Here is a 25,916-nt window from a genome sequence, read left to right on the forward strand (position 1 = left end):
CATACCTTGGTAAGATTTCATACGTTACCTCTGTGGCATAGAGGAATTGGTAGGTTTGGTTTATGAATCTTGAAAAGAATAAACACATTGTGCGTAGGGGGAGGGCAAAAAAAGAAGTTAGCCAAAAGGGGCATACGAACAAGGGGCCAACTCCTCTCTCCTCTACTTTTAGATGCCATAAAAAACTAAAACCTTCAGGGTGATCACAGGAATATCACTGGAGTGTATAGTTTGTATTTTCTATAATGTGATTTAGAAGGAAGGGAAATCTGCACCTCCTCATATCTTGTGAAGGTGGAAATGAGGACTTGTACTAGAAAATTTTCAGTCCAGAAACATGAGCCTTCTGACAGTTTGAGAACTATCTCCCTAGACTCGTGTAGGAAGCCCTGGAGCTGGGAATGTCCTCCATGCCAGACTAGCCCTGTGGCCTTACCTCACTTGAATTTTCAGGTGGTCTGACTTTCCAGTTATCTGACACCATAGTGCAAAGGAGCCAAGCCTCAGGTAGCTTTGCAGGGATGGGCCGGGGATAAATCTGTCCCTGAAGGTGGATGACTACTTTGGCAGATGACTTGGAGGAAGGAACTACCACTTGGAATGCCCTCAGCCATCTGCTCACTGTGAGTGAGTGTGCATGGCCACGCAGCAGCTTGATGTTAACGACTGTTGAGGTGCAGCGCAGCTGTAGGAGGGCGGCTTAGACCGCTCTGTTCTAGGCTGCAGCACGTGAGGTACGCACCGTCCTGCCAGCAAGTTCTGGCTGGCCTTCATTGCCTGTAGAATTCATTTTTATGAAATTGATTTGATATACTAGCACAAATTCTAATAGTTTTTCCGGTAAGAGTTTTAATATACCACCTATCTCCATATTTTGAGTGTCTTCTATGTGTTAAACACCGTGATGAGTTTTAGGAAATACCAAGATGAAAAAGACAATATTATCTTCAAAAGAACTATGAAGGACTCAGACTTTGTACTTAATAAGTTTATAATGTATATAAATTAGAATATTGTGTAGAAATTATGATCCAGATTAAGGTGTGGGAACACAGTGCATTTAAATGGAAAATAAAAATAAAATGTAAACTCATTTAATGTAAGCATTATTTTTCAGTTTGAATACTTTGTTTTTCAGTTATGAATTTTGCTTTTTTATGGCAAGAAGTTATCACAGATCTCGCCACATCATTTTCCTTGTGCCCTAAAGTCTCGGTCACAAGGGTAAAGTCTAGGTTCCTTAGCATGGCGCTTAAGGACCTTCATTTTCTGGGTCAAGCTTCATTTTTTTCATCCTCATCTCTATCAGAGGACAGCCATATCCCAGCAACTCTTTATTTCTAGAACTATTATTCAGTTTTATAGTTTTTTACCTTTGCTTAATGACATTGACTTTCTTCTTATCCACCAATGATCAGCTTACTTTTGACATCTGTGACCTCAGATAGAGGCAGTCACTGCCTTCTTTGCATTTACTTAATGTTTTATGTGACTTGCATAACTTTTTATCACCTTTTGTCATCCAGAGTTGTATACACCTCTGTCTTTTTCTGTTGAACTATAAATTCCTTGAGCACGGGTCTGTATTATTATTTACCTCTATATCCATATCTGAAATATAGTGGGTGGTGCTCAGTAAATAATTAAGGTGACACTTCTTTTGTTGTTGTTGTTTTTAATAAATTTTATTGGGGAACAGTGTATTGCTCCAGGGCCCGTCAGCTCCAAGTTGTTGTCCTTCAGTCTAGTTGTGGAGAACACAGCTCAGCTCCAAGTCCAGTTGCCGTTTTCAGTCTTAGTTGCAGGGTGCGCAGCCCACCATCCTATGAGGCAACCTTGCTGCTGAGAACTCATGCTCTAACCACCTGAGCCATCCAGCCGCCCCTCCGGAAGCTCAGCGGCAGCTCATTGTCTTCAATCTAGTTGTGGAGGGCGCAGCTCATTGGCCCATGTGGGAATTGAACTGGCAACCCTGTTGTTCAGAGCTCGCGCTCCAACCAACTGAGCCATCTGGCCGCCCCAGAGTGACACTTCTTGAGTTGCTCTCCCTTACTTTTCAAGAAAGGAATATTGTAATTGAAGATGTGGTCTGCTAGAAGATACAGAACAACTTTTGAAAACTAAATTTAGAGGTGAAACCAGACTGTAGTCCTAACTTTGAGGTAGAGTCTTGGGCTTTGGTAACAATTTTTTCAGTAGGGCTACAGGACTTCAGGGAGTGGCTTAAATTTTGAGAACCATATTTAAGCCTAAGAACTAAATTTATTCTTGTTAATCCCTTTTTGAAAGCATGTTTATCTCAGTAACATAGCATTACTTTTTGCTCTTTGACATATGAACATATTACATGATGTTTTATTTATTACTCCATCAGGAGCTTGGTACTAGGGGGAGTGGTTATGGTTGGCAGTTATCCCAACGTGCTTTTCAGCCAGTGAAAAAATTATAGGCTGTTTAACCTACTGTAATGTTTACATAAACAGTTATGATTTTTAGTGGAGGTGGTGGTGGGTTGGATGAATTGGAGTTAGCTTTGTAAGCATTTTTAGGATATGTAAATGTCTCTCAAAATTGGTTCTAGTTTGACCAAATATCAATGTTGATCCTTCCAACTATTCTTTCCAAATAGACAGTGTTCTTGGTTTCTTAATAGAATTGCCTGACTTTTAAGTTGTTTTATATCTTTTGGCACTTTTATGCTTTTGCACTAATATGTATATATTGAATAAATGAGTAAAAGCTGTTTCTTTTTAAACTGAGAACTAAAATGACAGGGTTTTTAATACAAAGAGGAAAGAACATTCTGAATTAACATGAAGCATTTTCATTTTGCTCTTTTTATATTTATGTTACATGACAATAAAAATAAAACAATTCCCAAACAGAATTAAATGTCAAATTGGGCTTTGGTTGAAGCTGAGAATACTTTGAGGGCTCAGATTTGTTCTATTTCTATGGTTTTAGAAAATAAAGACTTTGGGGGGAACCATTTACTTCATAGGGTATATATAATGATTTTTCACTCTTTCTTTAATTGGAAAAATTAAAGAAGGTCAAAGGTTCAAAGTCCTATTAAAAATTGCAGTTTGGTCCCTATTGATACTCATCAACTTTAACGCATTTTCTTCAGGTATTTATGGAATGAGCTACTTAAATAAAAGAAACACAAGTGTATTTTACTCTAAATGTTAACATTGGATTAAGATAAATTAAAAATTCTACTATTTCTAATGTTTCAGCATCAAAATACATGGTTTTGTAGTTGCTGTGAAATTGGCTTATAAACAAACAACTGTCTGTCCTTACCTGCGCACTGCCATGGAATCTGTTTTGGAAATACTTAGAACCTGGTGGTGATACAGATTATATTGGTAGAAGCTCTGACTAGTTAGAAATGACTTGAAGAAGCAGGTCTGTAGGCCAGTTCTTAGGAAAGGCCAGTATTTTTTTGCCTGAATTTTAATTTTGTTTCAGTGTCTTATATTCTGCCAGTGATTGGTTTGGATTGATAACAATACTCTGTTAGAATGTTAATGTATTATTAAAACTTAGTCAAGTTAGATTGCTTTAATTCCTAGCAGAGAAGTCTTACTGAGGGAGAAGAGAATCTGGTCATTTTGGAGTGTGATGAACAATGGGTGACAAATCATTGCCAGGATCCACAGTGAAGAGTGGGGCACCCTGGGTACCAGGTGAGCAGGGATGCTAGGCAGTAGGAGAGGATTGTACAGGGAGAGGTAGGAAAGGAAGATACACTCCTCTCTCCTGTAGTCAGAAAAGAAGGAAGAAAATGCCATTTTCCTTCTTTCTGTGTCCAGTTCCCAGACTGCCAGTTGCATAGGACCTTACTGCATTAGATTCTGTTCTAATTATTTCTATGACATTGTCTCATTTAATCCTCAGGGTAAAAAATGTGAGATAGGTATTGTTATAGTACTTGTTTTCCAGATGAGGAAACAGGCATGGCGTGGTTAAGTATTTTCTTAATTCTGCTGGTAGGGACAAGGAAATTTGGTCTCCTTGACTCCAACACTTAGGCTTTTTAGCCATCCCACTATCCTCACCCTGGGTTCCACATACGACATTTTCTCTTGTACAAATAGATTTTAGGTTCCTAATAGAGCTGACTTACAAGTAAAATCATGGGACGTGGTGGTTTGTGAGTTACATTTTATTTTTTACTCTGGTACATACTGTTGCACAATATTTTCTAAGCATGGATTTTCTTTCAGTAACTTTTTAGTTAGATGATGTGAGAGCTATAAGATCTTGCCCTCTGAGAGGTTATGGTTTAGTGTAGCGCATATAAAAATTGCCATTCTCATTTCATTTAGACTGCTGCATTGTTTTGTTTTTCCCTACATAATTTAATAGCTGGGAAACAGGTATTTTGTTCAGTTGTGATAGAGTAATTGAAAAGAAGCCTGGGGACAGAATGATGAAGTGATTTATTAACAACTTTTATTGACTCACTTTCCAGGGTGCAAGTTGATTTGAGTACATACTAAGTTTCCAAATTTCATCATCCTTTGGCATCAAACCGCTAACCATGCAAGTTTATTCTTTCAATGACAGTTTTATTTATGAGGAAAAATAGAACTAGAGTAGAAAATATGCTTTATGTTGAAATTCAACTGCCAACATCTTTAAAACCCAATAAAATGAAAGAGATAGAAGAAAAGCATATCTATAATTAGATATTATTAACTTTGATGGAAGACAACCTCTCACATTACTATAATTTTAAGATCTGCCTTGAATGAGCAAAACTTCTTCATTACTATAGGTAAGAGTTACTTTCCTGCAGCATGAGTGATGTCAGCCTACCTGGGTTCAAATTCTCGCTCTGGTTTCTTCAGTTTCTTTATATATGACGGAGGATAGTAATTATACTTAAGTTATAGGATTGGTTTGAGAATTATAGGACACACTTAATGTAAAGAGTTTAGCATAGTACCAGGCACATTGATAGTATTCAATAAACATTCTCTGTTATTGATAAATTAAAATTTGTACTATTTCCCTCAATTTGGAATGAAGGTCATTTTATTTCAATTAGAATCTTGCTACTCCTCAGTATGAGAACGATTGTTAAAATAGTTGTATAATTTCAAAAGTGATTTTATGAATCACAAAAGGAATAGGAAAGCTTCCAGATATTTAAAAAATTGTTTTTATCTGGTGAAGAGATCATATTCAACTAAGTAATATGTCCACTGAAAAACTAACAGGGAGGCATATTAAGTAAAGTTTTGTTGTTGCTCATTCTGAGTCATTTTTGTCTGTTATCTATGTTCCATCAATTCCTGCCATGCAAAAGGCTTATCTTGTATTCCGTACAATGATCAGTTTAATTGGCTCTGCAGTATTTAGGATGAGGCTGCTAGGCCAGGATGTATTTGGCAGTGTGAGGAAGGCAAGCGTCAACGTTGATTGTAACTCTGCCTCATCGCCGTTGTGTTCTTTTCTAGGTACAGACACAGCTTGGTCCCCTGGCAGTGACATACAGCAAACATCAATAACAACCTTTGTAAATGTTAAATAAAAGCAAATTGAAGGGCACTGATTTATTAGGAAAGAAATTGGAGCAAATTAACTCTTATTTCTGTTAACCCATGTTAAAGAATCACTGACTGTCTCTTGAGTCTTTGGATGCGATTGAACTAGAAGCTACACAGATGAGGGCCTCTCCTCTCTTTCATGGGTGCTTTGGATCTGGGATATGTGCTGTTTGTGCGCAATATCTTTCTGTTTTTCTTTTCAAATTATACTTTGACATATGGCCAATTTGATCAGCACCAGACAGTGACGTTAACCTTAATTTGTAGAGCAGTTGTCAAAAACTTTCTAAGCTATATTTGTGGAGAAATTTTTCATTATAAATTTTCAGTTAGTAGTTGCATTGTGCATATGTGTGTTACTTCCTCAGACCCACCTGTCTGTATCAAATCACTAGTCATTCTATCTCAAAAGACTTGCCAGGCAGACAGCCAAGCAACCAGTTATTTTCAGATTTTTTTGTTTGTCTAATGTATTTTCCATTTCCCTTTCAGTTTTTCTTCTCTTGTTTAACTAGTGCAAAAGCAGCCTATGTGTCTTTAAAGTTAGCTTTCTAAAAATTCATTTTAAATGCTTCTTCAGCCAAAATTTGAATTTATATTTCTGTGTATGTACCTAATACTTACTTGATAATATTTTGTCCTTTCCTTAAGGTACACATAAAAAGAAATTCTTCAGATTTTCAAAGCTAGGAATTTTTGCCTTTTGTAGACAATATGACCATATCACCTACCTTCTACTTTCTGGGAATAACTTGTTTGTTCTGCCCTTTACTGTGATGGATTAATCATGAATTTGCAGTTAATGAGGGGCTAGTTATTTATGCAAACCTTCACAGATTTTTTTTAAGTAACCTCTACATACTAGACACTGTACTATATGTTATTTTTGAGACTTTGTAGTCAAATAATTGTAAACCAGCTAACAAATAATTTAAGTTCTTTATTTGTATTATTTGGACACAAAATCAAGAAATAGATTATCTTTTCTTCCTCCTAGTTTATCCCACAGTCCTTATTCCGTGTGGAAACTTTGTACTGTGGATATTGGAGTATTGTAATTCATACAGGAGTGGGCAGTAAGATCACAGTGTCATTGATTTAGCAGACATGTAATGTAAATACTTACCATGTGCGCCTTTGGCAGTCCTAAGTAGGAATTAATCATTTCCTCTTCTTTCACATAGTACTTTGTATCTCTTGAAAAATAAAGTCAATTAATTGTTTCCATTATTACTACATTAAATATTTTTTGACCACCAACCTTGTTTCTATTTCAGAACCTCAGTGAAATCTAGGGCATTGAAATATCTCATCCTTATTTCCCACCATTTCTTGCGTTGAGGGTTAGGTCCTAATATTACTTGCTTACAGTTACCCACTTAGTTCAAACTATTTCATGTTTTTATACTTTTTCTCACACTATTTCCTCTAAATGAAATGCTCTCCATATCTCTATTTAACTGATTAATTTCACCACTTCATTTCAAAACTCGTTGCATTTCTACCATTGCTAGGTACTGCGTTAGCTACTCGGCTGTACGTGAGTAAAGAAATCAGTTAGGACCCTAACCTCTTGGAATTTTCAACTCACACCTTAGCCTTTCCAGGAAGCCTTGCCTAAACCCCCATCTTGGACCCAAGGCTCCTTCACTCTGTGTCCGTGGCATCCTGTGCGTGTGATAATGAAATTGGCTACTTGTGAGCACTTGCTTTAGACTGGAAGTTTCTTGAGGCTAGGACGTTTGATTCATTTTTCCCTCCCGAGAGGTTCAATAACCTGATATAAAGCAGATGATCAATAATTGTTGAATTATTTTTAAACTGTAGAAAATTATATGATCCTTGCCATTGATGAATTCTCCTGACTTGTAGCTCTCTGTATGTTTCAGCTTGTGTTATAACTATTGCATGCGTATCTGTCTCCCACTAAATTGCCCGCTTCTTGAAGAATACAGTTCTGTTCCTTTCATACTGGCGTGTCCCACCATACCTGATGCCTACATAGGAGCTGTGACAAAGACTCTTTTCTTAAGAATGTCTTTGCTAAATGCTGACTCCTGTGAGAGCCACCTGAGTGAGCAGTCAGATAGTGTCTGGGGATATCAGGTAACTTTTCTTTAAAGAGAGAATGGAAGATCTTGGTTGTTGAGAGGGCTCCGAAAATGCCTGTCGTCTCTGCTCTGCAAAGGAGCTAATACTGAAAGGATATCTGGACTAGGGGTTCTATAGATGTCAATTTTTGAAATTGGAAGGAGTGGCAATCTTTAAGGTGTGGTCTGGAGTGACCTGCGTTCCAGAGGCTGTATAACTGATGACATCTACCAGTGAGGTTACATGACTGACAGAGGTTACCCTCTGCTGCTCTAGGACAGAGATGAAGTGTGACTTCACTAATGGGTGGACTTTCTACTACTTTCTTTTTTAGAAAGTAGAAAGTAGTACTTTCTACTACTAACAGAATGCATTTCTGGTAACTGGAGCTAAATAGAATTTACTTCATTCTGAAATTTGAGCAATTCCATGCACTTACCAAATTCATTTGAACAATGGTGTTCTTTGAAAAGGATAATGTTCATGGATACAACTCCATTGTTCCTGCAGTGATTTGGGAGGGATTATTTATAGTTTTGTGGAGTTGATTAATATATAACTAATTTGATTGTCATCAGTATATTTTCATTATGATGGATGAACACAGTATGTCCATGGGTGAGATCAGAATAAAAATAGAGATTTTTATTCATACATTGTATATTTAGCCAACATTTACTAATTGTCTACTATATGCTATTAAATCTAAAATGTTCTCACTTTTCCTGCTTCTCATTTCCCTGTCTCCTTCTGCAAAAAATCCTACCAGTGCTTCATAGTCCTGCTCAAATGTCACTTCCTTTAAAAACCTTGCTTGATTTTTCCCCTTGATTTTTATCTTTCCCATGGCACCTTTAAGGAAATGTGAAATTTGCCTTGTATTATAGCTTCAAGTCCCCTTTATCAGACCATAAGCAATCTGAGGAGAGGGACGCATTTCGTTTCCTGAAGCACTGTCACAGATCTTTGATTATATTTGTATCAAAACCAAAAACCAAGAAAAAAGAAAAGAATGTACTTCACATAATAATGATTATATAACAAAAACTACAATTGTTCAGCAAATACCTCCAGGCCAGGCATTGTGAGAAGTAAATGTTTTTGTTAATCATTTCTTATGACAGTATTTTTTATGAATAAAGGAACAAATTTGAGAAACCAAGCAGCAAACTTGCTTTGACAGATATTAAGTTATAAATTGGGAAGTAGAACTCAGCTCTCTGATTCCACTCTTAAAACACAACACTATACTTGTACTGCTGTTCTAGTTTCACAGCTTCAATAAGAACCACCTAAAGAACCAGTTCACCATATCGTTTTCTTTCCTGTTTTCATTTTCATTAGGACCTTTGTAATATGTCATTTAAAGAAAATTAAATTTGAAGTGCAGATTTCAGTAAAAGATACAGTCAGTAAGCGCCTTATAGCAACATAAACTAAGCCTTGTGAAAGTGAGGCTCATAAATTTGAGGATGTGTTCATTGACTGTAGAAAAAAACTAGGGCATTTAAAGATATCTTGTGCACATAGAATGGTTATTTGGAAGAACTTCCTGGTGATGAACAGCAATAGTTTTGTTATATTATGTAAAATAAGCTGGACAGACTGACTAAAAATAGCTGTTTTAAATTAAATTGTTGTAGAGGTAAGGTTGAGTGGATGGAAAAGCACTTAAATAAATACTAAAATAATGACTGACATTAAAGCAAAAAAAGAAAAAAAAATTGTCATTCACAGCTATGAAAGATAAAATCACTAAAACCTGCCTTTATGTCCATTTATTTCTTGTTAAACTTCAACTTTAGATCTTTACTATGTTATAAAATTTTTGATTTATATGGCTTTGGCAATATAAATAAAGTGAATGAATGTGAATGAGAGACTTTTTAAATGAATGAAAGTTTGTGGCTTTTGCAATAAAGTACACAATTAGCATAATTTTTAATCACGAGCTTTATTGTGAAGTGGTAAAGACTACTAAAAAGTGTTGTTTTTTTAATTTTTTGAAATTATTTATTTGAGATCCCGTTACAGAGCTAAATAATTTTGAACTCCATGGTGAGATTCCTTTTCAACGCTTTTTCAGTCTCTTTCATTTCTTCTGGTAGACAATCTCCATTTGTTGTTCGCGTGTCTCCGTTTTAAAGAAAAGTAGGCCTCATGCTGGAAGTCTAAGGCAGGAAAGGTTTCTGTTTATGGCGAGTGCTGCTGAACTTCCGTTGGAGCTTCTCACACACTTACTTCAGTTTCCATATTTCTACTTTGTCATTTTCTTTTCAATGACTCGATTTAAGCAAAAAAATAGATGTGAAGAAATGATTAATTAGTGTAGCTATGTCAATTAATGCTGAAGGTGGTCTGGGAGAGGCTGGGGAGGGGAACACCCAGTGTGCTTGGGTGTGTTTGGTCGTACTGTCCTTCCTAGGATTCGAGACAGTCTGTGGGATTTCCCCTTGGCCAGCGTGATTGGTGCCCTCTTCACGTAGCAGGTCGGACTGATTCTGTGGGTGCTCTCAGACTTCCAGGTGTTGCAGGGAACAGCTGCATTTCCTCCACAAAAATTAAGAAAACAGAGGTGGCCATGTCTCAGGAAGTCCCTGTGCTGGCCTCATACCATGTCAGTGAGCTGAGATTTTTACCACGTTCTTGGGTCTCAGGCTATTCATTTTTTCTTACATTGGTCACATTATCTTGGTTATATTTCTTTCTCTTTTTTCTTATGACTAAGCATTGCCTCAGCCGGAAGAAATTACTAACTGGATGGGGTAAGGATACAGATCCCACTGGGAACAGATAACTGAGCTTGCGTGCCCAGGTTCAGCTCCCTCACCAGGATCTGGCTGTATTCCTTGGTCAGGTCTCATGGAAAATTCTTTGGGGCCTTTGTGTGCATAGAAACCTGAGAGAACTAAATGTGGTCTGAAGCCTGAAGTGTAGGTGGTCCTGCTCTTCTTTTCTGATGGAAGAGCCTAAAATAAACAACCTAATGATTTTTATAATATTCTTTAAATTTTATTGTAGCAGATGTACCTGATAAGCCTCAATAAAATCATGTAACTACTACTGTAATTGGTAATAAGATGCACCTAGTATTTTAAGACAAGCTATAAATGACATGATTAATATTTTACTGTTACCCTGGGCAGACCTATCGGTAGAATGAGCAGTGGTGCTCATGAAATAAATAAATAGAAAACTATTACACATTAGCCTTTAAATTTTAAAATGCTGGACTAACAATGAATTTCTGATCAGCTGTAGTTCCACAACCAGTTAAATAAAACTACTTAAGTTTTACTTTATTACTTTCAAACTCAGCTAATTTCTAGAAGGCAAGAAGTTCTCACTTTACAGTGATGAATTTAATATTGTGATGTTTGTGTTAGGTGTGGGATGTACTATACTTAAAAAATTCTTTACTGTTCATTGTTTATATAGTTTTAAATTATTTCATAACCTTTTAAGTAAAAGGTATATGTTTTTGTAGCATGGCTATAAATAGAAGCTATCCTTAGCTTGTTTTCTTCACATACAGAAAACTATCATTGAAGAAAAGATATAAAAGTTATAATAATTCCATATAATACAATGTTGTATAACTTTTAGGTTTATCCCACTTATATTTTGTGTATAGAGAATCTGATTTTTTAAATTGAGACATTGATGATCTATTGTAATTTGTCTTTAGTGAAATGCCTTTTTTCAAAGATGCCTCCTTGTGGTATCATCTTTATAATTTTATTAGCAAAACTTTGGTTGAGCTTTTTATTCTATTTGTAAAAAGCAAAAAGGTATACTGAAATATTTTTTAAATTTCACAATCTCTACTCCCCTTTCCCTTCAGTAGAATACATTCTATCTCACTCCCGTTTGAGAATCATTGTTCGTGCATATTGCTGTAAGAAACTAAAACCCAAACTGCTCCCTCCCCCCTTAATCTACATATTGAAAAAACTGCAATTGCTTGAAGTTAAATATATTTTTCTGATAATGTTGGTTCTTGGCTGCTTGGTCAGATCCCATCTTTCTTCTTCATTATGGTGCCTTAAATGAAACTGCATCTACCAATTTTGCTTTATTATTTGATCATCTAGGTCCCCCAGTGGGTCCAGAAATGGTCACAGTAGGGATCTTTATGCTACATATTTGTTAATGTTTCAAGGAAATTACCTGTGATAAGGCAGCACAGGATAACTGTGGATTATCAAGATTCTTTGTAATTGGCTTAATTATATCAGTCCAATGTGGCATTCTATATTGTATGGGTTCTTTTTTTGGGGGGAGAGGAGGTATAAGGTTCTTTACCATGAAAACAAATCAAAACAATAAATTCATTATTTCTTATTCTTCTATCTTCTCTTTTTTCATTTATGCATTCTGTAAACATTTATAAAACACCTATAATATACAAGAAATTCTACCAAACTTGGAGGAGACAAAGATGGTTAAGGAACATTTTCAGTGTTAATAGTTTTTAGACATCCACAGATCACATAAGTAAAAGAAGGCTGTAATGGAGAGAGTTGCACTTACATAAATGCCATTACTATTTATATAGAGAATTTTTGGTTCCCTTAGGTTTCAGGCTCTTTAAGGGTATCTTTCCAGTGCTTCGCACACTGATTTAAACAAGGTGAGAACTCTTACTGAGTTTAAGAAGTATTTGTGAAATGCTGAATGAATGAATGTGAGAATATAGTATTCAGTAGTAAAATTATTTGCCAAATAATTCATTGGTCACCCCCAGTGAAGGTGTAAGAATAAATATAGAGAACTCTTCCTAGAGTTACCCATGGGGATAGGTCTCCCTGTCTATTCTTCACTATCACCTGCAGTAATAAATTAATTGGCATAGAAGGACCTGCCTTTTATATTGTTTGATCAGTGTTAGCAGTTCTCAGAAGAGCCATCCGATAGCACGGGACAGACATTTTTTGCTTGTTTGTTTTGAGATTTAAAAAATACTTTCCTCAACATCAGAATAACTAATTCTGAAAGGAGAACACTTTAAATTAGAGCTTAACCAGATTCATTTGAACAATAGTGTTGTTTTTTTTAAAAAAGAAGTGATGTTCATGGATACAGCTCCATTGTTCCTGAGACTGCTGACAGATTTGGCAGGGATTCTTTGGAATTGTATATAATTACTTTGCCTGTCTCCAGTATATTTTTATTATATTTAGGTCAGCTTCAGATGTTGTCTGGTTAATAAGTCCATTTTCTTTCATAGATGTGTACTAGTTTTCCTAACTTTACTGTATACCTGTAAATATGTAGTTGTGGCCCTTCATTGCTAATCAGATGACAAGAATTGGGTAGCTTTATTAAGCTCTCAGGTAACAATCAATATCGTTTTTAACTTCCGTTGTTTCTGCAGTTGACAAGGGAAAAGGAGGCCACATTTCATTAAGAACTTTCAGGGTGTCCCAAGCATCATGCAGAGTGCTTTAGCTTAGTTCATTTAATATTCGTAATCCTATGGGAATGGTTTTGTTTATCTTTGAAACTTAGTATTTTTAAAATAACAGCTTTGTTGTCATATAATTCACATGTCATAAAATTCATCCTTCTAAAGTATACAATTCCGTGGTTTTTAGTATCTTCCCAGAGTTGTACTATCACGACTATCAAATTTTAGAAGATTTTCATTAATACATGAAGAAACCATGTACCTTTTAGAGTATGACTCTAGAAGCCACTAATCCATTCTCTGCCATTATCGATATGCCTGTTCTAGACATTGCATATAAATAAAATCATACACTATGTGGTCTTTTGAGATTGGCTTTATTCATTTAGCATAATATTTTTAAGGGTTACCCATACTGTAGCATGTATCAGTACTTCATTTCTTTTTATGCTAAATAATAGTCCATTGTATGGGTATACTACATTTTATTTATCCATTCATCAATTAATTGATATTTGGGGTGTTTCTACTTTTTGGCTATTATGAATAATGTTGCTATGAATATTGGTGTATGTTTTTATATGGACACGTTTTCAGTTCTCTTAAGTATACAACTAGGAGTGGAATTGCTGAGTAATATAACTGTATTTAACCATTTGAGGGACTACCAGACTGTTTTCTCAAGTGGCTGTGCATCATTTTGAAATCCAACCAGCAATTTATGAGGGTTGGAGTTTCTTCACGTCCTTGTCCTCATTTGTCTGTCTTATTTTAGCGTCCTAATCGATGTGCAACTCTCACTGAGGTTTTGATTTTCATTTCCCTAACGACTAATGATAATGAGCATTATTTTATGTGCTCTTTGACTACTTGTACATATTCTTTGGAGAAATGTCTGTTCAAGACTATTTTAAGCAGCAGAATAAACGTTCTTCTCAAGCGCACATAGGACATTTTCTAAGATAGACCACATGTTTGGCCACAAAACAAGTTGCAATAAATTTAAGGAGATTGAAATCATGTCAGAGGTGTTCTCTGAGCACAATGGTATGAAACTAGAAATCAATTACAAGGAAAAAAATCTGAAAAACACACAAACACATGAACACTAAATAACGTGCTACTAAATAATGAATGGGTCAACAGTGAGATCAAGGAAGAAATCAAAAGATACCTTGAGACAAATGAAAATGAAAACAAAACAACTCAAAATCTGTGGGACACAGCGAAAGTAATCCTAAGAGGGGAATTCATAGCAATGCAGGTCTACCTAAATAAACAAGAAAAATCTCAAGTCAATAGGCTATCTTTACACCTAAGGGAACTGAAAACATAACAGCAAACAAAGCCCAAAGTGAGTATAAGGAAGGAAATAATAAAGATCAGAGTGGAAATAAAAGAAATAGAGACTAAAAAAACCATACAAAAGATCAATGAAACCAAGAGCTGATTTTGTTTTGAAAAGATGAATAAAATTGACAAACCTTTAACTAGACTCATCAAGAGAGAGAGGATCCAAATAAATAAAATCAGAAATGAAAGAAAAGTGACAACTGATACCATAGAAATACATAAAATTTTAAGAAAACACTACAAGCAACTGTATGCCAACAAATTGGACAATCTGGAAGAAATGGATACATTCCTAGAAGCATGCAGTTTTCCAAGACTGGATAAAAAAGAAACAGAAAATCTGAACAGACCAATCAGTTATTACCAGTGAAATTGAATCAGTAATCAACAAGCTCCCAAAAAACAAAAGGCCTGGACCAGATGGCTTCACAGGTGAATTTTACCAAACATTCAAAATAGAACATCTGTTCTCCTCAAACTATTACAAAAACTCCAAAAGGAGGAATGGCTCCCAAGCTCAATACGAGGCCACCATTACCCTGATTCCAAAACCAGAAAAAGACAGTACAAAAAAAAGAAAATTATATCCCAATATCCCTGATGAATATAGATGCAGAAATCGTCAACAAAATATTAGCAAACCAATTTCAGCAATACATTAAAAAGATCACTCACCACAATCAAATGGGATTCACCTGGTATGCAAAGGTTGGTTCAATATCTGCAAATCAATTAACAAGATACAATTAACATGATACATAAACAAAGTGAAAAAAATAAAATAAAAAATGGTCATATCAATAGATTCAGAAAAAGCATTTGAAAAAATGTAGCTTTCATTTATGATAAAAACTCTGAGCAATAGAAGGAACATATCTCAACATAGAAGGAACATATCTCAACATGATAAGGGCCATATATGATAAACCCACAGCTAGTATCATACTCAATGAGGAAAAGCTAAAAGCATTCCCATTAAGATCAGGAACAAGACAAGGATGCCCACTTTCACCGCTTTTATTCAACATAGTACTGGAGATTCTAGCCACAGTAATCAAGCAAGAAAAAGAAATAAAAGGCATCCAACTGGGAAAGGAAGAAGTAAAACTGTCATTATTTGCAGAGGACATGATAATATATAGAGAGAACCCCCAGAGATTCCACACAAAAACTATTAGAACTGATAACTGAATTTAGTGAAATAGCAGGATGCAAAATTAATCAGAAATCGGTTGCATTTTTATATACCAATAACGAACTGTCAGAAAGAGAAATTAAACTATCACATTTACAGTTACATCAAAAAAATAAAATACTTTTATTTTATTTTGGAATAAATTTACCAAGGAAGTAAAAGAACTGTATTCAAAAAATTACAAGACATTGAAGAAATAAAGAAGATACCAAAAAAAAAGAAAAAAAAGAAACATACATCATCATGCTCATGGATAGAAAGAATTGCTATAGTTAGAATGCTTATACTATCCAAAGCAATATATAGATTCAGTGCAATCCTTATCAAAATACCAATGGCATTTTTCACAGAACTAGAATAAATAATCCTAAGATATATATGGAACCATAAAAGACCCTGAATAACCACGGCAATCCTGAGAAAGAAGAACAAAGCTGGAGGTATCATGCTACCTGATACCAAATTATACTTCAAGGCTATAGTAATCAAAACAGCATAGTATTGGCATAAAAACAGACACATAGATCAATGGAACAGGATAGAGAGCCCAGAAATAAATCCATGCCTATATGGTCATTTAATCTATGACAAAGGAAGCAAGAATTTGCACTGGGTTAAAGACAGTCTATTTAATAAATGGTGCTGGGAAAACTGGCAAGAAATGACACTGGACCACCTTCTTATGCCATGTACAAGAATAAATTCAAAGTGGATTAAAGACTTACATGTAAAACCCAAAACCATAAAACCCCTGGAAGAGAATATAGAAAGTAAACTCTCAGACATTACCCTTAGTAATATTTTCACTGATACATCTCAGGTAAGGGAAACAAAAGAAAAAATAAACAAATAGGACTACATTAAACTAAAAAGATTTTTTAATGCACAGGAAACAAAACAGAAAGACATCCTACTGAATGAGAGAAGATACTTGCCAATGATACATCTGATATCCAAAATTTATATATATATATATATAAAGAAACAACTCATACAACTCAACGCCAAAAAAACAAACAGCCCCATTTGAAAATGGGCAGAGAACATGACTAGACATTTCTCCAAAGAGGACATACACGTGGCCAATAGACATATGGAAAGATGCTCATCATCACTAAATATCAGAGAAATGCAAATAAAAACCACAATGAGCTGTCATCTCACACCTGTCAGAACGGCTATCATCAATAAATCAACAAATAACAAGTGTTGGCGAGGGTGTGGAGAAAAGGGAACCTTCACATACTGTTGGTGGGATGGGAAATTGGTGCAGCCACTATAGAAAATAATATGGAGGTTCCTAAAAAAATTAAAAATAGAACTACCTTATGACCCAGCAGTTCCTCTCCTGGGTATTTATCTAAAGAAATCCAAAACACTGTTGGAAATAAAATATACTCTTATGCACCCCTATGTTTACTGTTAATCACAATAGCCAAGATATGGAAACAACTGAAATGCCCATGAATAGAAGATTGTATAAAGACATTATGGTACATTTATACAGTAGAGTATTAATCTGCCATAAAAAAGAACTAAATCTTACCATTTGCAACAGCATAGATGGACCTAGAGGATATTATGCTAAGGGAAATAAGTCAGACTGAGAAAGACAAACACCATATGATCTCACTTATAGTGGAATCTAAAGAACAGAATAAATGAGCAAACAAAACAAACAGACTCATAGATACAGAGAACAAACAGATGGTTGCTAAATGGGAAAGGGATTGGGGATTGGGTGAGAAGCGTGAGGGGATTAGGAAGTACAAATTGGTAGTCACAAAATAGTCACGGGAATGTGAAATACAGTATAGGGAATATAATCAATAATGTTGTAAAGGCTGTGTAGGGTGTCATATGGGTACTGGATTTATCGGAGGGATCGCTTCCTAGATTATATAAATGCCTAACCACTGCACTATACACCTGAAAGTAATATAAAATAACATTGAATGTCAACTATTATTAAATATATATACAGAGGGTGCCAAAAAAGGTATACACATTTTAAGGAAGGAAACAACTGTATTAAAATTTTAATAATATATACCGATATCAAAAGATGCATACATGTCATGTGTATATATATTTTTGGCACCTTGGTATATAGTCACAGGATTCAAGTACAGTGCAGCGAATGCAGTCAATGATATTTTAATAGCTACTATGTACGGTGTCAGAGGGGTAGTAGTAGCCTTGGGATTATCAGTTTGTGAGGGATGTAAATTTCTAATCATGTTGTTTTGTATACATGAAACTAATGAAAAAAAGACTAATCTCTAAAATGGATAAAGTAATTCTGGTCTTGCTATTCTTGAGCATGATGTAATGGAAAGGTGTATTCTGATGCCCAGCACAGGGCCTAACACTTAAAAGACATTTATTAAATGTTCATTTCTTCTTTTCCATGTCGTCTGATTTCACAGATGAAGAAACTGAGGCTGGGGTGTGGGGGTCTCGGGGTTCACCAGAGTTCATTTGGCATTTGGGTGGTGAATGCCAGATTCAAATCCAGATCTTTCTTCCTATTTGATTCAACACTGTGCTCCTCCTGACAGTTCTTCCTCTTTGCGTCTGCTGAGCACCCTCCGCTGCTGTGAATGGTTACTATGACGAGATAAACTTAGTTTCATGGTTACAGGTAACATTTTATTGACCATTTTGATTTTTTGTGGCTACTAGTGAAGCAACATCTGTCAATTGGGTTCAAATTAACCAACTTTCCCCCCCTAACTTTGCACTACTAACTCTAGAGAAAGAAAAGGGAGAAGTCTTTCTAGACAAAAGGACAAAATTGTACACTTTTGGTAGGTTTTCCTAGTTTGGTTTCTGTAGACTGTGTCATCAGGGGGCCAGTGGAGGAGTACATTGACCAACACCTGCTATTAATTGTTGGTTACCGTAAGGGAGCTGTCAGTTTTCTTGGGAAGTATTTTTTTAAACAACAGAGTTGGGATCAGTGCTGTTTATGAACTGAGACTACAGCATTAAAGAGATTAATTTTCTCCTGATTTTTGATACTTTCAAATTAGTGTTTTTATTTTTAATATTAAATGATAACAAAAATGGCTTGCTTGCTGTATGTTAGACATGTTGCTGAACACTACGTGCATTAGTTCATTTACTCTTCACATCAGCCCCTGAGGTATAGGTATTGCCTATATTGATATTCATCTTTTTTCAAATCAAGAAATTGAGGTTTAGAGAATTTAGTAACTACTAGTCCAAAAGTTGCGAAATTAGTAAATCATGGAACTGTCATTTAAACCAAATACTGTGAATCTAGAGCTGTTCTCTTAATCTTTCTCTGTATTACTTTTAAATACCATTTTGTATTCACGGTGGTTAAAAAGTGAAAGTACTGTTTTCTGCTTTGCTTTTCAAAGCATTATTGTCAGGTATGTTTTTAATAATATATTTCCTGTGTGTTGGGGGAAACAGCTCTTCAAACGTAAGTGCTTTCACTAAGGATTGAATTTGGAATTGAGAAAGAGAAAACGTGTTTTGGTGGTCACCCAAGATATGCCTGGTGGTAACATGCTGTGCAGTCCTGTCTGCTGATTTGCTGAGGCCAGTCACCATCCCTTTTCTCCATGTTTTTCTGTTAAATGGATTTAATTCACATCATGTTTAGCTTCAACAGAGCTATTACAAGGATAGCTCAGCTTCCATGTGAGATGCTTCAGGAAACTTGAGTTCAAAGATCATTTGGGAATGTTTCATGCTCTTTTTTAGCTGTGTTATTCTGGGGAGGGGGTGGTAATATGATACAATTTTGGTATTATTCTGTTTGGGGAACAAGCAAACTTCAACTCAAATGTTGATTGTTTTACTCTTACTTCTATTAAACCAAAGGAATGATTGTCTTTTGTATCTTCATAAGAGTGACTGCCCATCATCCATTTAAAATGACAGCTTGTCCATTATGACAATAAGTACGTTTTAGTATGCTTCCCTGCTCATCTTTTGGAACTGGCACACCTGATCTCAACATTCATTGTTACGTGGTACTCTGAAAAACTACTAGACAGAGGCTTTAAAGATTTCAGGCCAGAAAGGGAGATCATAAATTAGAAGAAACTTCAAGGTCCTCTCTAATCCAGTCACTCTACAAATTAATAAACTGAAGTCATCAGCATTATCTGATCTGCTGAAGGCTACACAGCTAATTAGTGAGTACCTGAAGTGCAGCGTACTAGTGTTATGCCTCGAATCTGTGTCTTCTTCTAGTCTAAGATATTCCATTTGGAAAGAAGTTAGGCATGCATTTTAAAGTAAATGCTATGTAATAAACCACCAGTGAGATTATCTTGCCAGTTATTTTTTTGTGGAATAATAATATCTTCCTTTTACTAATCACATTTCTTTCCCAAAGGGATCTCTGTTATAGTAGGTATATTTTCATAGAATGTATATATTCTTTCTTTTAGACTGTAGAAGATATAATCACTATTAGCCTCCTCGGGGCAAAGCATGATATTCATTAGATTTTCTATATATTGTTTTAGTGAGAGACAAAATGGTAAGAATATTAGCATCAAAAATTAATCATCCAAACCAGCTTTTATTGTTGTCTGTCAAAGGGTTAGTTTAGACTCTGCTACATGTCTTGCACTGGTTTCCATGTGAACTTTGGCTCTGGTGATTCCTGTTCTTAGTAGGATCTAAGGATCTGTAAGGTCCCAAACTGCCCTCTGAATTCTCAACAAAATCTGCTCTTTTAGAACAGAGATATGCCTGGCCTTGTTCTATCAAGGATTTGAGTTGAGTAGTTGGCTTTTTTAGGATGAAGCATATTTTTCCTGGTTTTCCTTTTCAAATTAGGTCATCTCTATAGGGTGTATGGTGAATCAGTTATCCAACATACTCAGTTACCCAGGATATATCCCTGTCTAAACCTCTGAAAGAAGGTAACAGGAGCTCTGTGAATGCTACATTACAGAGAGTGGAGCTCTGCCTTGGTGGAATTATACCAACGTTTGCTGGAAATTGTTATATTTATCTTCTATAATTATACACTGTACAGTCACCCCTCAAACACTGGAAAAATGTGAGGAAAGCAGATCCAGTGAGTATACATAATAAGTTTTATTCATGGTGACCTAATATTTATTTGCTGTTCAGTTTTAGTTATTTTAGAAAGAGATGTGGAGCCTTTTTATCCCTCATACACAATTACCAACTTCCCTTTTTATTTTCATCCTCCTTTGTTTTTTATCCCTTCAAGCATACTATTGTTTAACAGTTGCTTTGTGTAAGATACGAGCCTTGCATGCCATCTTTGTTGTGGCAGAATGAATCATGTTGCCACTGATCTCAGCCTGAACAGAACAGCCATCTTCAAATAGGAAGAAGTTTCTGCTTCAGGTTGTTTCAGCCCTGCATGCCTTGCCTGGCCTGCCGTGTAAAGTCAGTTGCTTCACTCCAAACAGCACTGTATTAATATGCACAACATGACCATTTTCGGTAGAAGGTTATTAGAATGCTAGTTTGTATCCTCTAGTGAATGAAATGATGTGTGATTATGAAGTCATCAGGCATGGACCAGTAAGACTCCAGAGAGCCTGCCCCCTCTGAGGTCCTCAGGGTGCCATTGATTGGTGGCCATGTGTTTGTGCCCGATAGACTGTGAAATGGTGTGTTGCTACACGGCTGTGTTGCACCTGCGCCCCACGGAGGTGATTGATTGGTTTGGTCATGTGGAATGTTCCCATCTGGTCTGCAGTAATGTGTTTTTTTGTGTGTGTGTTTTTTTTTTTCATCTGTGAATAGCAAGTGCTGGCTGGATAGTAACAGCAAACAGTTGCAGAGGCTAAATAATCCTTTTCCTCTAAGAATAAATTGGGATTTGAAGGAGTTTGTTTTTGGTCTCCATTTTTTTTTATGAAGGTAGTCGTTCTCCATCAGGTTCCTACCTACCCCTTCTCTCTAGGATGTTAATGCTCCTTTATCTTTTGACGTGTTTCCACCTCCTCCTCCTCATATTGCATTAAAATGTACTTTATGTATTTCTGATTTGTACAAGTCTAAAGGAAAATCTGTTCTTTTTGCTGTTTGTTGTTCTGACATGTCACGAGGTAGTCTGCAATTTTTTAAAAGATGGTTTCTATGATCATAATTGGATTATCAAAATACTGATATATTTTTAAGCCTTCATTTAACCTCACAAAAGTAGTGGTTTATTTATTGAAAACTACTGATGTTGCAGTTTAAATGTCAAGAAATTATTTATTAGGTTCTTTTTAAAAAAGATTCTATAGTTATATTGGGCGGTCTTGTTTGATATTTCTTAATCTTAGTCCTTTTTCATAATTGATCTATTCATTCCACCTAATGACTAATTACATATCAGAGCACATCATCAAGCACATTCATCATAGTAGAATGTAATAATCAATGACATTTCAACAAAGGAAAAAATAAATATGCAAATAAGGCCTCATTAACATTTGCATGAGTTGTTTGAATAATCACGTTGCTGACAAGGCTGTAATTAACAGAAATTGATGCTGAGTTCAGTATTTGATAGTGTGTTTTCTCAGCGTTTTATTGTTGTCACTGCGGGGGCTGAAATGAAGTTCTGCTCTACTTGTACCTTGACTAGAGTTTGATGTGCTGGGCTGTGCCAGGTACCAAAGGCTTCTGGGAGCCCTTGATTCGTCTGTGACCTACACTTAATGCATATAAAGACACTTTATTTAAATTACCTTATTTTTTAATGAAGCACTGTTAGATTTTAGCAATCATGAGACAACTTTAAGACAGAAAACAGACATGAAAATTTAAATCATTTATTATTTTGCCTGGACTGCTTTATAAAAATCAGATATTATAAGACTTTACATTTAGGTTTCTGCATGCCATGGAAAATTGATGTCATTAAATTTTGTTTTTTCTTAAGTATGGCCCAGTGGATCACTGTCAAGAGGTTGTAGCTTACTGTAATTGAAAATCACTTGCTTAGGAAAAAAAAATCTAATTATAAAATGTACAGTTTTTTTTTTAATAACTTTGCTCCCCCACATTCCTCCTCCTTTTCCTGTACTGTTTCCTGTTTTTGTCATGGATATTAACTGAAATGCACTAAACACAATAAAGCTGTTTATGTCAGTTTTTTGGATGACTGCAAGTGCTGATTATAACAAGTTTAAGGAATTTCCTTTGTTGAATGTGTACCCGTGCCATATGGCTCAACATGGAACATTAACTTGACAGGGATAATGGATTGTGGTATATGGAGACAATTTTGCCTGCAGCTTTACTATAACTCATTCTGGTTGGGGATCACAGGTTTATAGTATGGGATGCAGCAAACATCCAGATGGATTTACTTTACATAAAAGAGTTGCATTTCTTTTTATTTCCTTCTTGTAATTGGAAAAAGAACATTTTTTTTAAAGAAGCGAAATATAAAGAAGTAAACAAAGAAGGAAAGATTGCTCAAAAAAGAAAAATGGATTCTGTGCAGTCTTTTGTAAAATGCTATGAAAGAGACTATTTCTATATATACAGAGAGAGCACATTGCTTTAAAATCATTGTTTATATAGGCTTATATTGTTTATTCTTTTTAAAGCAATGTCTAAAATGAATTTTCCTTTCTTAAGAATAGAGAGCTGCCTATATCAGCTTTTTTATATCCTAGTGTTTCAGGTTTGTATACCTGAAGGAGCAAGCAGTGTCATTTCTGAAATTATTTTAGTAATGCTTAAATAGCAACCCTTCCTGAGATGAATTGGATTTGTACGGTTTAAGATAGAACAACCTTTTAAAAAATGTATTCGTTTTTTTAACTGAAATATATTACATGTAGTAACAGACGATAAGGTTTGTTGTTCTGTCAGGCAGTAATAAAACAAAATTGCTAACTTTAGGCTTCTTCATTTTATATGTACCCCTGTGATACTCTAATTTATCTGGTGAGAATAGGAAAACTAAAAGCCACTTTGGTAAAACGATTAGTTACCTATTGCATATTTAAATGTGTTGTTACTAAGAACTGACATGTATTTTAGCTCAGAGGGGGGGAAAATGTAGAACCTTTTTTTATGAATTAGTCTTGTGCTAAGAAACTGGCTTACTTGATTATTTTCAGTTTCTTTTGAAATCATTGTTTTTTAAAAATTTTCTATTGTGTTTAGGTGAAATGTAGATCTGATGTCATCAATTAAATTATGTGTAGCTTTACATTTTTCTGCCTAAATAAAATAATTGATCAATAATTTTGAGCTCGAATGTCTTGGATACATTAGGTAATGTGTCCTCGCGGAGCACAGGGAATAAAGAAATGTGTTTTTTATACCTTCTAAACTTTAGCCCTCAAATTACTGACACCTTTGAAAGTTTACTTTGAGTATCTGAGACCTACACAGAAGTTAAAGGCTGAACTTTTAACCACCTTTAGCATATGCTTACAAATAAAACACATTTTTTTAATATTTAAAAAATGTCATTTACATAGACTATGTGAATGAATAATGAAACAGTGTTCTTTTTTCCACTTTGGTAAAAGTTTGACACTTAGGTATGAAGGGCTTTTATTATATTATTTTGAAAAATAATCTATGATAGTCAAAGAAAAGATTTATTTTGTAAACTTTTTATTTATTTTAAGTGTGTTTCCCCAGGGCCCATCAGCTCTAAATCAAGTAGTTGTTTCAGTCTAGTTGTGGAGGGCGCAGCTCACACTGGCCCGTGTGGGGATCGAACCGGCAACCCTGGTATTGGCGAGCATCGTGCTCTAACCCACTGAGCTAACCGGCCTCCCCAAAAGATTTTTTAAAGTTGCAGATCTAAATTGTGTATCTAAAATGCTATTTCTAAAAATATTTTTTGATTAATTGGGAACATTGGAACAGTTGTAGAATGTATGCATTCTAACCTTTGGTATTCAGTAGGATGGCTTTGCTTCTATAATACAGTGGCACTGTACTACCTAGATTTGTTTAAATTGTAGAGTGCAATCATCTTACAAAAGTTTTTTTTTTGTTTTTATATTGGCAGAAGTTACAGATCTGAGGTACTGTGCTTTTCTCAGTAAAGTGTTCATCGTGAAGATTTAAAAAGTATTACCAGCAATTCCTTTTCCTCTCTTTTCAGCAGCCTGTCCTTAAGCCAGTTTTCTCCTTGATAGCACTCCATCAGAGAGAACAGAGAGGGAGAAAGGAAAAGGAGTTCCAATTTTTCTATTTTCTTTTTACTTGTTAGCATCACTGGATGGCTGAATTTTTCATAAGATTGGACTTCAATCTCATGTCTAAAATAACATTTTAGCACTATCTGAGGATTTCTGTTTTTCATGCTTTTTCCTTTAACACTGTTTGTCTGCAATTGGAACTGGTTCTCAGTGCTTAAATCAGATTTTGAAGTTTGTCCCTAAGCTTGGAAAGAGCCTCAACTTAAGGCCTCTTTCTCTTACACTGTGTTTTTTAACCATTACTGGCTTACAGAAATCTTTGGGAAGTCTTAGGGATTGCTTGGGGAGTCTGCTGCCTCCAGTGGAAGTTCAGACAAGTGCAGCTGCTACCCCAGACAACAAGTGCAATCCAAATACCCAGTATCTAAACCATACCAAATGGTAAAGCTTTGTGGGGGTTATTCATGCATGTCACTTCATAAGCCATTCTGGCAGTTCTAAAGAAAAAGGCAGCTGTTTATTTTAGAAATGACTTGTTATGAAAGGAATTCATTAGGATTGGAATAGGAGAATAGGCAAAAAGATATGGGATTAGAAGAGGCTTAACCATATTTATTGGGGTTAAAAGATAAAAAGCAAGTGACCAAGTATTTTATGTGTAAACAAGTTGTAAGCCATTAAAACACCCTCTTTTTCAGGTGTGTGCTACCAGTTGATGCATTAGATTACTAAGACTTCTGCTATTACTAAATGATCAGAATTTTAGATTTAGAATATCATAACTAATATTTGTGATATTGTGAAGTTTTAAGTATGTAAGTGAATATGATTGATGATATTAACCAGTAGCTGAGGTCATTTACCCAATTTCAGGTGAGAATTTAAGTTCAAATTTAAACTTTATACAGAATTCAAGTTTCCGAAGGGACCTTGAGAGGTCCTCTAGGTAATATTATATTTGGACTGTCCCAAACACATGAAAATTAGTCTCCTTATGGCCATCTCAATCTGTTTTTCTATTTTTCCCCTCCTTCCTCCCCCTCTCGATCTACCTCTCCCCTCCAATATCCTTTTCTCTAGTTTTAGTATTCTCTTCCCTTTGATATTTACTTTCCTCTGCTCTCAATTTTTTTTATTCATATGTACCACAAAGAATGATGATCTTTGAT

The 25,916-nt window shown here is 35.4% G+C and overlaps 1 protein-coding gene across 8 annotated transcripts in view; it reads left to right on the forward strand.

The window, feature by feature from the left end:
• The window catches only part of TCF12 (transcription factor 12), a 320,504-nt gene that overhangs the window by 159,036 nt on the left and 135,552 nt on the right, over positions 1-25,916 (forward strand). The gene's annotated exons all lie outside the window — the stretch shown is intronic.

This window comes from Rhinolophus sinicus, chromosome 3 (genome assembly GCF_057876585.1).
Source record: "Rhinolophus sinicus isolate RSI-liver-muscle chromosome 3, RSI-T2T, whole genome shotgun sequence".
In the NCBI taxonomy this organism is placed as follows: domain Eukaryota; kingdom Metazoa; phylum Chordata; class Mammalia; order Chiroptera; family Rhinolophidae; genus Rhinolophus; species Rhinolophus sinicus.